Source organism: Orcinus orca, chromosome 13 (genome assembly GCF_937001465.1).
Source record: "Orcinus orca chromosome 13, mOrcOrc1.1, whole genome shotgun sequence".
NCBI classification, from domain to species: Eukaryota; Metazoa; Chordata; class Mammalia; order Artiodactyla; family Delphinidae; genus Orcinus; species Orcinus orca.
In genome coordinates this window covers 10,509,608-10,523,154 of record NC_064571.1, presented here as the reverse complement: position 1 = coordinate 10,523,154, position 13,547 = coordinate 10,509,608, and the positions used below count along the sequence as shown (strand labels likewise).

The following is a 13,547-nucleotide window of genomic DNA, read 5'->3' as shown; positions in this document are numbered from 1 at the left end:
TCTGTGCTATACAGTAGGTCTTTGTTGGTTATCTATTTTAAATATAGTAGGGTGTACATGTCAATCTCAAACTCCCAATCTATCCCTCCCCCTGCTTTCCCCCTGGTAACCGTAAGTTTGTTCTCTAAGTCTGAAAATGGTCACATTTTGGACATGCAGTATATGTTTTATATTTTGAAACCACTCTATGGAGAAATTTAAAGCATATATAAAATTAGAAAAAACAGTATAACCAACTTCCATGTCTCCATCCCCCCAGTTCAACAAATATTAACTCACAGCCAGTCTTGCTTCATCTACAATCTCATCTAATTCTTCCCCATCCCCAGGTTACTTAGAATCAAAGTCCACTCATAATATATTTAAAAAAATAAATGTAATATTTCTGTTTGCTTTCTTTCTTGATTCATGAAAGAATATTCTTTTTTTTTTTTTTTTTTTTTTTGGCGGTACGCGGGCCTCTCACTGTTGTGGCCTCTCCCATTGCGGAGCACAGGCTCCGGACGCGCAGGCTCAGTGGCCATGGCTCACGGGCCCAGCCGCTCCGCGGCATGTGGGATCTTCCCGGACTGGGGCACGAACCCGCGTCCCCCGCATCGGCAGGCGGACTCCCAACCACTGCGCCACCAGGGAAGCCCATGAAAGAATATTCTAAATGCCCATTCTGAATAATATCATCTTGATATTTTCCATTGAGCATGGTTTGATTAGACTTTCATAAAAATAGCATTCCTCATTTGCATTTTGTTTCAATACGTTTTTCCTATCACGTTTCTGAAACCGACACGCAGACCTCCGTCATGACATCAGTGGCATCCAGCAATAATAGATGAGTTTTCCTGTATTAACAAGTAACTTTTTTTTTGTATAATGCAAAAAAAAAAAATACACTCAAATTGCCTATAGCAACTATAAAAGGTAATGATGCAATGCATTTAATTACTGTTTAGTAGTGCTTTTTATTTGAGCATTTCAAAATATTAGTAAAAGTGTCATATTTCTATGAAGGACTTAAATAAAAATGAGGTAAATGTAGAATTGTTAAATGAGAATTTCAGAAGTCTTTACAATGAACAAGTAACTTTTAAGTTAACTATTCTTTAGTATTTCATATTTAATAATTCCAAAATTATACAAACATAGAGATAATAGTATAAGGTACCTCCAAGTCTATATCATCCAGCTTTAATAGCTGTCAACTCATAGCCAATCTTGTTTTATCTCTACTCCCACCTGTTCCCCCCTTTCCATATTATTGTGAGGCAAAGTTCAACTGTGATCATCTCTAGGTTTGGAGGGAAGAGAGCTATGTCGATCCTGGAAGAGAAAGCTATGTTGACAGGGTCCCCTTAGAGGAGCTGTGACCTTCAGCCAAGGAACACAGAAACCCCAAGGTGATCCCACAAGAAGGCAGGCAGGGGGCAGGGATATCCCAACCTCATTCTCCTCCCCATCTCCAGTCTCTAGCTGGGGCTTCCTGTTCTCAGAACCTAACTGGATCCAGAGGGCAAGGATTCCTCTGATGCAAGTTACATAGATCAATTTCCTGGGCCCAGAGCAGGGTGGAGAAGGGTGGAGAGTAGAGCTGGAAAAGCAAAGGGAGGATGTCTGGAAAAATCCCATCTCTAACACCCCCAACAGGTGGTCATCCAGCCTTAGTCCAGTCCTATCTCAAGTTCAAGTTCACCTGGTCCCACACAGCCCCGACTGCTGACACCATTCCCACGTTTCATCCCAGAGGGCCAGTGTCACACTGTGCTGCCTATGTCTGCTCTGCCCTTCTGTCGACTCCTGACTTGTCCTCCTGTTGACAGTCTGTGGCTCTTGTGTATCTGATGCTCAGGGCCACTTTTCTGCCTTTGAACTTTTTCTTTTCTCCTTGAACACAGTTCGGACTCTGCTTTGACTACCCTCTTTTCTTGTCCTGGGAAACAGGCGTCCAGGCTCTTGGTGGTGACCAGGACACCACCTGGAGGTCCAGATACCATCAGCCCAGCCTCAGGTCCTCAAATGGAACCTGAATGTGTTTCCTTTTACGTTTCAGAGATGGGAGCTCAGTGCATCAAGAGGCATCCAGTTCTCCAACCCACTGTTTGAAGAACCATTGCATACTGAACCACTTGCCTACGTGGAACATGAATTTATGGATTGATTGTTAACTCTGCCGGAAAGGGACCTTGTCCTGCTCGTCTCTGTATGCCTAGGGTCTGGGAAGAAAGCTGATACACTGTAAGAGACTGGCTGACATCCAATTTCCTGTATACCTCATAGCTATTAATCCTGTAACTTTTGCTGCCTAAGGAGCAAAGCAGGAGTATATGAAAGTATCCAGATAACAACCCTTAACAATTTAAAGATAAGTTTCACATCTCTGCTTAGGCGTTCTTTCTTCAGAGGATCAGCCTTCACAGACTGCCATTTTCTCACAATGCAGCTTCCAGCTCTTGTGCCACTTTGGACCTGGTGGCCTCTTCTAAATGCTTAATTCTCTCCTTCAAGGTGTCTCACGGGACTGAACACAGTGTCCAGATGTTTTCTCATCGCTGTAGTGTCAGTAGCACCATCGCTGTCCTGGTTTGGGACTCTATACTTTTACAAGCAAAGGAAGATGGAATTTGCTTTTATGATAGTCACATGTTTTTTGAAGAAATGAGTGAAAGAATACCATGCAATTTGGTTTACATCAAATGTTTGCTCAGTTAACACTCCTACTATGCCTTTTCTCCTATGAACCGTTTTCAACCAACCCATACATACACATACACATCCCTAAAGGGATGACTTTAAATTTATTCTCTTAAAGTATCATCTTGTTGATATGACTTACCTCAAGTCCCCCAAATCTCTATGAATATTAATTCAATCCTCAAGTCCCCCAAATCTCTATGAATATTAATTCAATCACCTCATGTGTTTATGTCATTTACAGATGTGTCAGTCCCACCTTTGTCTTTATATCATGGAACTCAACTGATAGGTCTATATCTTTTCAATCAAGTATTTGAGAATCTATTTAACAGACTCTCATCTAACTCATATTTCTCTAGCTTGTACATAAGGATAGCCTAAGAGTCTGGAAAGTGCTGTGCAAAATCAAGATACATCGGGCTTCCCTGGTAGCGCAGTGGTTGAGGGTCCGCCTGCCGATGCAGGGGACGTGGCTTCGTGCCCCAGTCCGGGAGGATCCCACATGCCGCAGAGCGGCTGGACCCGTGAGCCATGGCCGCTGAGCCTGCGCGTCCAGAGCCTGTGCTCTGCAATGGGAGAGGCCACAGCAGGGAAAGGACTGCGTACCGCAAAAAAAAATAAATAAATAAATAAATAAATCAAGATACCTCAACTTCCCCAGATTTTGTCTTCTAGCAACCTGATTAAGACAGGAAATAAGATTAGTTTAGCAAGGCTTAGCCACAGGGAGCACAGACCACGCTCCTAGTGACCATCTTTTTCTAAACACTCATACACTATCTTGAATAGCCTTTTCTAGCATTTTAACTTGGATTTATAAATTCTATAGTTTCCCCAATCTATTTTTCTTTCTTTGTTTTTTTTAACGTGGACATTTGCTCATTTACAGTTTCCTGACATCTCTTTTGTCCTCCTTGGTTTCAAATGTCTCACAACTGTGTCCTTCCCAATTCAGAGAGAAGATGGGGACATTCTAGGAGACAAGTATGTCTGCTTTCTGTTTGCATTTATTAACATCAAAGCTTTCTTCCCCAGACCAGGTGTCTGTCTCTTCAAACTCCGAGCGTAGTTAAAAATAGCCTTTTAAATCTTCATCAGATTATTTGTCAAGCCTCACATTATGGTGGGATTTGACCATCCTGACATTTACTAAATGCTACCCTTTTGTATTTATCCCTGGACAAGCGTCTCCCCCCATCACCATGCTTCTCATTTATATAGCTTCCTTAGACTTATGGCCATCAGAGAGTCCTCTCTACACTTATCTTGGTTTCTTTAAATGTGTCCCAAATTACACCTTTTTTTGGTATCTATTGTATTGTCAGAGTAATATTTTACTGTTTTTCTTACTCTCAAGCCCATGCGCCCCTATGAAATCTCTGCCCATAGAATCATAATAACCAATCTTTTTTAATCACCTACTATGTGCCAGGCACTGCAAGGTATTTTACATTCACCTCGTTTAGTCTTCACAATAATCCTGAATGTAGCCATAACTCCTGGACAGAGTAAATGGAGAAGCTATTTGAGGAACTGAAAAATAAATATTGATAGTAGGCAGATTTGGGAAGAAGACTAAAATTCAAAGTACCACCAAACAGGTGATGAGTTTAGTTTTTTTTCCTAGTCTTCAAGCTGCTTGTCCCTGGAGACGGGCGTGCATCAGACCAAGATAAATAAACCCCAGATTCTGGAAGGAGGATAGAAAAGGGAGCCCTGGGGAACCAGAGAGTACCGAGGAGGTTATGGAGTCGGGGGGCTTGGGAAAGTAAGCCCATAAAGTTGTTTATGAACTTCTGGGCTCAACCCCAGGTGTACATACACGGATCTAACACACATCAGTACAGAAAACACTTTGAGAACTGAACTAGCAAACAGATGAAAATGCAGGTGCCAGACTGGCCACTGTGTGGTGCATACGTGGGACAGAACAGAATAGTACAGCAAAGCCTTTGAAGACTAAACTGACATTGAAACCACAGTGAACAGAAGGTGAGTTGCAACTTGCAGCCCAAACAACCAGATACATTCATTGCTAAAACAAAAATATTAACGTTCTCGATGGGATTTAAACAAGACCCAGGATCTCATAACATAATATTCAAAATGTCTAGGAAATGGGGAAGTCCCTGGTGGTCCAGGGGTTAGGACTCGGCGCTTTCACTGCCAAGGGTCCAGGTTCCATCCCTGGTTGGGGAACTAAGATTCTGCAAGCTGTGAGGTGCAAATACCAAAATGTCCAGGAAATATTTTTTTAAAGTTCAGCATGTGAAGGACAAGAGAAATGTAACTTGCCTAGGAAAAGATAATCAACAGACACCAACAGAAAAATGACACAGATGTTGGAATTATCTAGCAAAAGCCTTAAAACAGCTATTATAAAAATTTTTCAACAAGTGATCACAAACCCTCTTGAAACAAATGGTAAAGTAATGTTTCAGCACAGAAATAGAAGATATAAAGGAGAATCAAATGGAAATTTTAGAAGTAAAAATTACAATGATCAAAATAAAAATGGGCTTAACATCAGAATAGGGGAAACAGAGGAGAGTCAGTGAGCTGGAAGATAGAATAACAAATTATTTGAACAATAGAGAGAAGATAGACCGAAACAAAGAACAGAGCCTCAGGGGCCTGTGGGACTATGACAAAAGAACTAACCTCTTGTCACTAGAGTCCCGGAAGGAGAAAAGGAAGAATGCAGGGCTGAAAAAGTACTTGACAACTTAATGGCTGAACAAGTCCTCAAATTTGGGGAAAACCCCCAGAAATATGCAGGTTTCAGAAGCTTGGTGAACCCCAAACACAATAAACACCAAGAAATCCATGCCCAGGCACATCATAATCAAACACCTTGAAACTAAAACAAAGAAAAAACCTTGAAAGCAGCCACAGAAAAAATGGTGCATTACCTCTAGGAGAACAATGATGTGAATGACTGAATTTCTTATCAGAAACCATGGAGGCTAGAAATAAGTGGAATAACATTTTTTAAGCACTTAAAAAGTATCAACCCAGGATTCTACATTGAGTAAAAATATCCTTCAGGAGTGAAGATGAAATAAAGATATTGTAAAGATGAAGAAAAATTGGGAGGAATTGTTACCAGCAGACTGCTCTAAAAGAATTGTTAAGAGTGTTTCAGTCAGAAGAAAAATTATACTAAAAGGAAACTTAGAACATCAGGAATGGAGGAAGAGCAACAGAAATGGTAACTATCTGGGTAAATATGATAGACTTGTCTTCTCTTGAATTCTTTTAAAATGTGTGTAATGACTGAAAACAAAACATAATATTGTCTGATGTGGTTTCCTATGTACAGAGATTACTTATAAAATGCCTATGATATACAGAGGAGAGAGGGCAAAAGGAACTCTATGATGGTAAGGTTTCTTCTTTCCACTTGAAGAGGTAAAATATTTATTTTAAGCAGACTGTAAAAGTGCAATCATATATTGTAATCCCTAAAGCATCAACAAAAAAGAAAAAAACGATACAAAGAAATATCGATAATTCAAAATGAAATCCTGGAAAATGCTCAAACAACCCCAAAGAACGTATGTGCTATAGAATGAATGATGGCCACCAAATGACATCAGGTCCTAATTCCTGGAATCTGCAAACATCCTAAGGAAAAAGAATCTGTGTGTGTGTGATCAAGTTAAGATTCACAAAATGAAGAGACAATTCTGGATTAACTGGGTGGGCCCTAAATACAATCACATGTATCTTTATAAAAGGCAGACAGAGAGAGGGTCCATAGACAGAAGAGAAGGAAGCAATGTGACCACAGAGACAGATATTAGAGTGAGGTGGCCACAGGTCAAGGAATGCCAGCAGCCACCAGAGGCTGGAAGAAGCAAGGAATGAATTCTCCTCTACAGCCTCTAAGGACAGTGCAATCCTGCTGACAGCTTGATTTTGGCCCAGTGATACGATTTCAGACTTCCAGCCTCCAGAACTATGAGAGAATAAACTTCTGTTGTTACAATCCACCAAGTTTGTTGTAATTTGTTATAGCAGCCGTAGGAAACTAATTCAACATATAAGAGAAAGTAAAAAATAAGACTGTCCTTATTCACAGACAATATGATTGTTTACATAAAAAAAAAAACCCCACAAGAAATCTGCCAAAAAACTCAAAACCTCTAGAGTTAATAGTGAGCTTAGCAAAATCATAGGATACAAGGTCGACATACAACATGTCAATTGTATTTCTAGATATTAACAATGTACCATTAGAAACCAATATTTAAAACAATCTACCCTTTACAGTAGCTCCCCCCAAATGAAATATTTAGGTATACGTTTACAAAAACATGTATATTATCTTTATGCTAAAAACTGAAAATGCTGATGAAAGAAATCAAGGAAGAACTAATAAAGTGGATTGGCAAGGTCAACACAGTACATTTGTCAATTCTCCCCGAAGTGATCCATAGATTTTACATAATTCCAATAAATATCTCAGCGGATTTTCTGCTGCTGATAGAGACAAGCTAATTCTAAAATTTATATGAAAAATCAAAGAAACTAGAATGGCTAAAACAACTTGCAAAAGAAGAAAAAAGCTGGAGGAATTACTCTATTTGCTTTTAAGACTTGCTATAAAGTTACAGTGTTCAAGATAGCATGGTTTTGTCAAGGGACAGACACATAGATCAATGGAACAAAATAGAGAACCCAGAAACAGACCCATGCAAATATGCGTGAATGAGTTTGATAAAGGTGCAGAAGGAATTCGATGGAAGAAGGACAGTCTTTTCAACAAATGATGCAGAAACAATTGGATAGCAACAGTCAAAAGATAAATAACATTGAAATGTAAAACACAGAACTCTAAAACTTCTGGAAAAAGATATGGGAGAAAATCTTCATGGCCTGGGGTTAAGCATATATTATTAGATATGACACCAAAAGCACAATCTATAATATAGGAAAGTTGATAAATTGGACTTCATCAAAATTTTAAAATTTTTGCTTTGCAAAGGACTTTAAGAGAATGAAAAGACATGCCACAAACTGGGAAAAACATTTGCAAATCACACATCCAACAAAGAACTTGTACCCAGAATTTATAAAGAACTCTCAAAACTCAACAGTAGGAAAAATTATCTGATTTTAAAATGGGCAAAAGATTTGAACAGACTTCACTCAAGAGTACATACAGATGGCAAAAAGGCACATCAAAGGATTTCAACATCATTAGGAAACGCAAATTAAAACCAGATGTCATATTCCTATATCCCTATTGGAATGGCCAAAAAAAAAAATACAGACAATACCAAGTGTTGCTGAGGATGCTGAGCAACTGGATCTCTCATACATTGGGAATGTAGTAGCTTTGCAAAGCTAAATGTACGTTTACTATATGACCCAGTAAATCCACTCCTAAGCATTTACCCTAGAGCAGTGGCTCTCAGCTAAGGATGACCTTTGTCCCCCAAGAGACATTTGGCAATTACTGAAGACTTTTTGGTGTCATAACTGGAGAAGTTCTACTGACATCTAGTAACTAGAGGCCGGGGATATCGCTAAACACCCTACGAAGTACAGGACAGCACTCCCACAACAAAGAAGTACTGACCCAAAATGTCAATATTGTCAAGATTGAGAAATTCGCTCTAGAGTAAGAAAAATTGTTTACATAATAACTTGTATATGTATATATATAGCATCTCTACTCATAATCTTCAAAAACTGAGAACAACTCAAATGCCTTTCACTGGGTGAGTGATTAAATTGGGGTACATCCATACAATGGAATACTACTCAGCAGTGAAAATGTGTAACTGTGGGTGCATGCAATGACTCCGCTGAACCTCAAATACTGAGTGAAGGAAGTCAATATCAAAAGGTTACGTATTGTATGATTCCAATGACGTTATATCCTCAAAATGACACAACTACAGTGATAGACAACACATCATTGGTTGCCAGGGTTTATCAGAAGGGGAAGAGGATAATTATAAAGCCATACCATAAAGAATAATTATAAAGCCATACCATAAAGGATTATTTAACGATGGTTAAACTGTTCTGTATCCAGTCTGTGGTGGTACTTACACAATTCTACACGTGTTGAAATTCATAGAACTACACAGCCCTAAACAAGGTCATTTTGCTGTTTAATAATTTAAATATATCATCTTTTATGTCCAGATCTCTTTCTCTTTGTTATGGCAAACTCCAAGCTGAAATGGCTATATTCTCTAATGGTTCCCTGTACTGAAATTTTGTCCAAGGACCCCTGCCTGATCTCTTCCCTTTGAAAGTCACCCCTTCCCTTCCTGGGTTCTCACAGCAGTGTGTTTTTCCTTATTACACATTCTGCCTGTTGGTGTAATTATTTGCCCATGTGACTTTCTCCCTGACCACAATGTGATCAGGAAGGCAGGAACTGTGGCTCACGCATCTTGGAATTTCTGCAGCGCCTAGCCCAGTATCAGGGCTTGGTGTGTGCATTTGTAGAACTGAGACCCTTGGTTCCCTCAGGAGCATAAGCTCACTGGGACCAACAACAGAAAGAAGGGAGGTTGCCTGCAATTTATGCCAAGTAGGCAGCCTGTATCCATGGCCTGAACCGCATAATAAGCAAGGAGATGCAGCAAAAGGACTGAGTTGGACCTCTAGTGTCAGAGAAGATGAAAAAGCTTATTAGTTCATGGTAATACCAGCGTGATTTCAGAACAGTTTCCCCCAGCAACAACCTAGTTCTCTCACTGTGATGAAGTGCTCTGCCTTCTGCCTCAGACTTCAGCCACTTGGGATCTGCATTACTGCCTTGTAAAATTGATGGGCAGTGGTACTGTCTCTTAGTTAAGGAATTTCTGCCAGCCTTAGCAAAAAATATTAGTTTTGCAATTTCTAAGGGCATTCCTTGCAATAGAAAAGTGATTAGAAATTGGACCAGACTGGAACAATGCCCATCTTGAATCCGTATAGTTCACCTGCCGAGTCTCCTCCATGCCATCAGCTCCAGGTGTGGGCTCATCAGCTTCCACAGGTGAGGAAGCCTTATTTATATTACACTGGAAAAAGGTTGAGGAGGGGGTAATCAGTTCAGAAAGTACAGCTTTGATCACCCAAGGAAGCTGTTCAGATCAAAGTCTCTTTTTCTTCTAAACTGACTGAAGATGTTAATTTTTTTAAAATCCAACCTGCTCGATATTTCTTGTGTCTTAAAAGCCTCTCTTCTTGAGAAAGGTGACAAGCAGTGGCAGCTGGATTCTGGTAGAGTCCAGAGGGCTCTAGCAGAGGACGGTTAAGGATAAAGGTGATCTTTTCTTTCGGAGTCTCTGGACGCTGAAGAGCCTGGGATGGCTCTCTGTCCATCACCACTTTCAGCAGAGGAACCACTTTAGTAAAGTGATGGTGGGCCATGTGCTGGTATCACAGTGGATCAAAGGCAGAGCATCTGCTAGGGTTAGGGGTGAGAGAGCCAGCCAGACCCAAAGCACATTCTATTTTATGCCTCGTTGGAGAAGCCTAGCCATACCTCTATCTTTGCCTTTGCAGATGCCAGAAGGGAAATCTCTAGAGAAGGTAACCCTGAGATATCATTTTGCCAGCATGCTGCGTGTGCTTGGGCAGAGGGGAGGCTGGAGCTCTGCTGCTTCTCAACCCTAAGGGTAGACGGATATTTGGGGGTCACACAGCTGGCTGCAGAATCCAAGCTTTCCTGTGATTGCCACACTCAGGCAAACCAACTCTCTACTACTTTGCAGTGTTGCAGTGCACTGTCCATTACATGGCCAGTGGGAATGGGAAAATTCAGGAAGTACAGCTTTGCAGGCAGAGAGGAAGCTATTCCCTCCGAGACTTCTTACACAATCCACTACATAGACTGGCTCAGAACCATAGTCCTACAGCCCTCCCTTGGTATCTGTAGGGGGGTTGGTTCCAGGACCCCCAGAGGATACCCAAATCCACAGATGCTCAAGTCTCTTATATAAAATTGAGTAGTACTTGCATAAAACCTATGCACATCCTCCCATATACTTTAAATCATGTCTAGATTACTTATAATACCTAATATAATGTAAATGCTATGTGGCAATAAATAGTTGTAAATATAAGGTAAATGCTATGTAAATCATTGCCAGTGTGCAGCAAATTCAAGTTTTGCTTTTTGCAACTTTCTGGATTTTCCTTCTGAATATTTTTGATCAGTGATTGATTGAATCTGTGGATGTGGAATCTGTATGGAGGGCCAACTGTACTTTATGCAGACAGTTTGGGCAACTTGTGGAAAAGCATTCAGCCAGGTTCTTCTGATTTGTTTTAACCCAGAATTGATCCCACTTCTTCCCACTCCCAGTTCCTCGTCTGTCATTGGCTGTGCAACCATCACCACCATTCACATCCAGAACTTTTTTCATCTTGCAAAACTGAAATTCTGAATCCATTAAATAATAACTTCTCATTCTCCCTTTTCCTTGGTCCCTGGAAAGGGACCATTCTACTTGTCTCTCTGAATAGGACTACTCTAGGCATCTCATATAAATGGATCCATACAGTATATGTTCTTTTGTGACTAGTTTATTTTACTTAGCATGATGTATTCAAGGTTCCTCCATGTAGTAGCCTGGGTCAGAATTTCCTTCCCTTTTTAAGGCTGAATAATATTCTATTGCATGTATATACCATATTTTTTGTTTATTCATTCACCCATCAATGGACACTTGGGTTGCTTCCACATTTTGGCCGTTGTGATTAGTGCTGCTGTGAACATGGGTGTACTATTACCCATTCAAGCCACTGTTTTCAATTCTTTGGATATATGCTCAGAAGTGAAGTTGCTGGACCATATGGTAATTCTATGGTTAATATTTTGAGGCATCGTCATACTATTTACCATAGCGGCTGCTCCATTTTGCTTTCTCACCAACAGTGCACAAGGGTTCCAATTTCCCCACATCCTTGCCAACACCTGTTATTTTGGTTTTTGTCGTTGTTGTTTTGATAGCAGCTATCCTAATGGGTGTGAAGTACTACCTCATTGTGGTATTGATTTGTGTTTCCCTAATGATTAGTGATGTTGAGCATCTTTTCATATGCTTATTGCCCATCTGTAGATCTTTGGAGAAATGTTTATTCGAGCACTTTGCCCATTTTTAACCTGGTTGTTTGGATTTTTCTTGTTAAATTTTGAGTTCTTTATATAGAGATTCCGGATATTAGTCTTTTATCTGTATGTGATTTGTAAATACTTTGTTGCTTTTTTACTGTGTTGATAGTGTCATTTGATGCACAAAAGTTTTAAACTTTAATGAATTTCAACACGTATAGTTTTTTTTTGTTGTTTATGCCTTTGATGTCATATCCAAGAAATATTGCAAAGCCAATGTGATGAGGCTTTTCTCGTTTTCTTCTGAGAGTTTTATAGTTTTAGCTCTGACATTTAAGTCTTTGGTCTATTTTGAGTTAATTTCTCTATATCATGTTAGATAACGGTCCAATTTCATTCTTTTGCATGTGGATATCTAGTTTCCCCTGTACCATTTGTTGAAAAGACTATCGTTTCCCCATTGAATGATCTTGGTACTCTCGTCAAAAATCATTTGACCAAATATGCAAGGGTTTATTTCTACATTGGTCTATATGTCTGTCTTTATGCCAGTACCACCCTATTTTGATTGCTGTAGACTTGTAAATTTTCAAACCAGGAAGTGTGAGACCTCTGACTTTTTTCTTCTTTTTCAAAATTGTTTTGGCTCTTCAGGGTCCCTTGTGATGCCATACGAATTTTACAATGAGTTTTTCTATTCCTGCAAAACAAGTCATGCAATTTTGACAGATTGCACTGAATCTGTAGATAGCTTTAGGTAATACTGACATCTTAAAAATATTAAGTCTTTCAATCCATGAACACAGAATTTCTTTCCATTTATATCTTCCTTAATTTCTTTTAGCAATATTTTTGCTGAAAGTTTTTCACCTCCTTTGTTAATTCCTAAGTACTTAATTCTTTTTGAGGCTATTATAAATTGAATTGCTTCCTTCATTTCCTTTTTGGATTGTTTACTGTTGATGTACAGAAATGCAACTGATATCTGCATGTTGATTTTTGTATCCTGCAACTTTGCCGAATTATTCTTTCTAACAGTGTGTGTATGTGTGATGTTTGTGTAATCGTTAGGGTTTTCTACATATAAGATCATATCATCTGTGAATAGAAGAGATAGTTTTACTTCTTCCTTTCCAATTTGGATGCCTTTTATTTCTTTTTCTTGCCGAATTACTCTGGCTAGGACTTCCAGTACTGTGTTGAATAGAAGTGGTGAAAGCAGACATCTTTGTCTTGTTCCTGACAAAGGAAAAGCTTTCAGTTTTTCACCATTGAGTATAATGCTGTGAGTTTTTTCATATACGGCTTTATAATATTGACATAGTTTCCTGAGTGTTTTTATCATGAAAGGATGCTGAATTTTGTCAAATGCTTCTACTGCATCGATTGAGACGATCATGTTTTTTTTTCTTCATTCTGTTAATGTGATATATTACATAGATAATTTTTTTGTTTGTTGAACCATCCTTGTATTCCAGGAATAAATCCCACTTGGCCATAGTGTATAATCCTTTTAATATGCTGCTCAACTCAGCCTCTGGTATTCTGTTGAGGATCAGCATTTTGTAGTTTTAAGCATACAAATCCTATCTATTGTTAGATGTATACCCAAGTACTTACTCTTTTGAGAAATTGTACATGATATTGAGTTTAAAAAATTTTTCCTCTCCAAGTGTTCATTGCTAATATATAGAAATTCAATGAATTTTTGCATGTTGATCTTATATCCTGTGATCTTGCTAAACTCATTTCTTTGTTCTAGGATGTTTGTTTGTTTTGTAGATTCTTT

The 13,547-nt window shown here is 39.2% G+C and overlaps 1 protein-coding gene and 1 long non-coding RNA gene across 2 annotated transcripts in view; one reads left to right on the top strand and one right to left on the bottom strand.

Moving 5' to 3' along the window:
• ACOXL (acyl-CoA oxidase like) overlaps positions 1-13,547 on the bottom strand; it is a 371,113-nt gene that overhangs the window by 40,338 nt on the left and 317,228 nt on the right.
• Positions 1-13,547, top strand: part of LOC125960755 (uncharacterized) — a 228,180-nt gene that overhangs the window by 24,356 nt on the left and 190,277 nt on the right. The gene's annotated exons all lie outside the window — the stretch shown is intronic.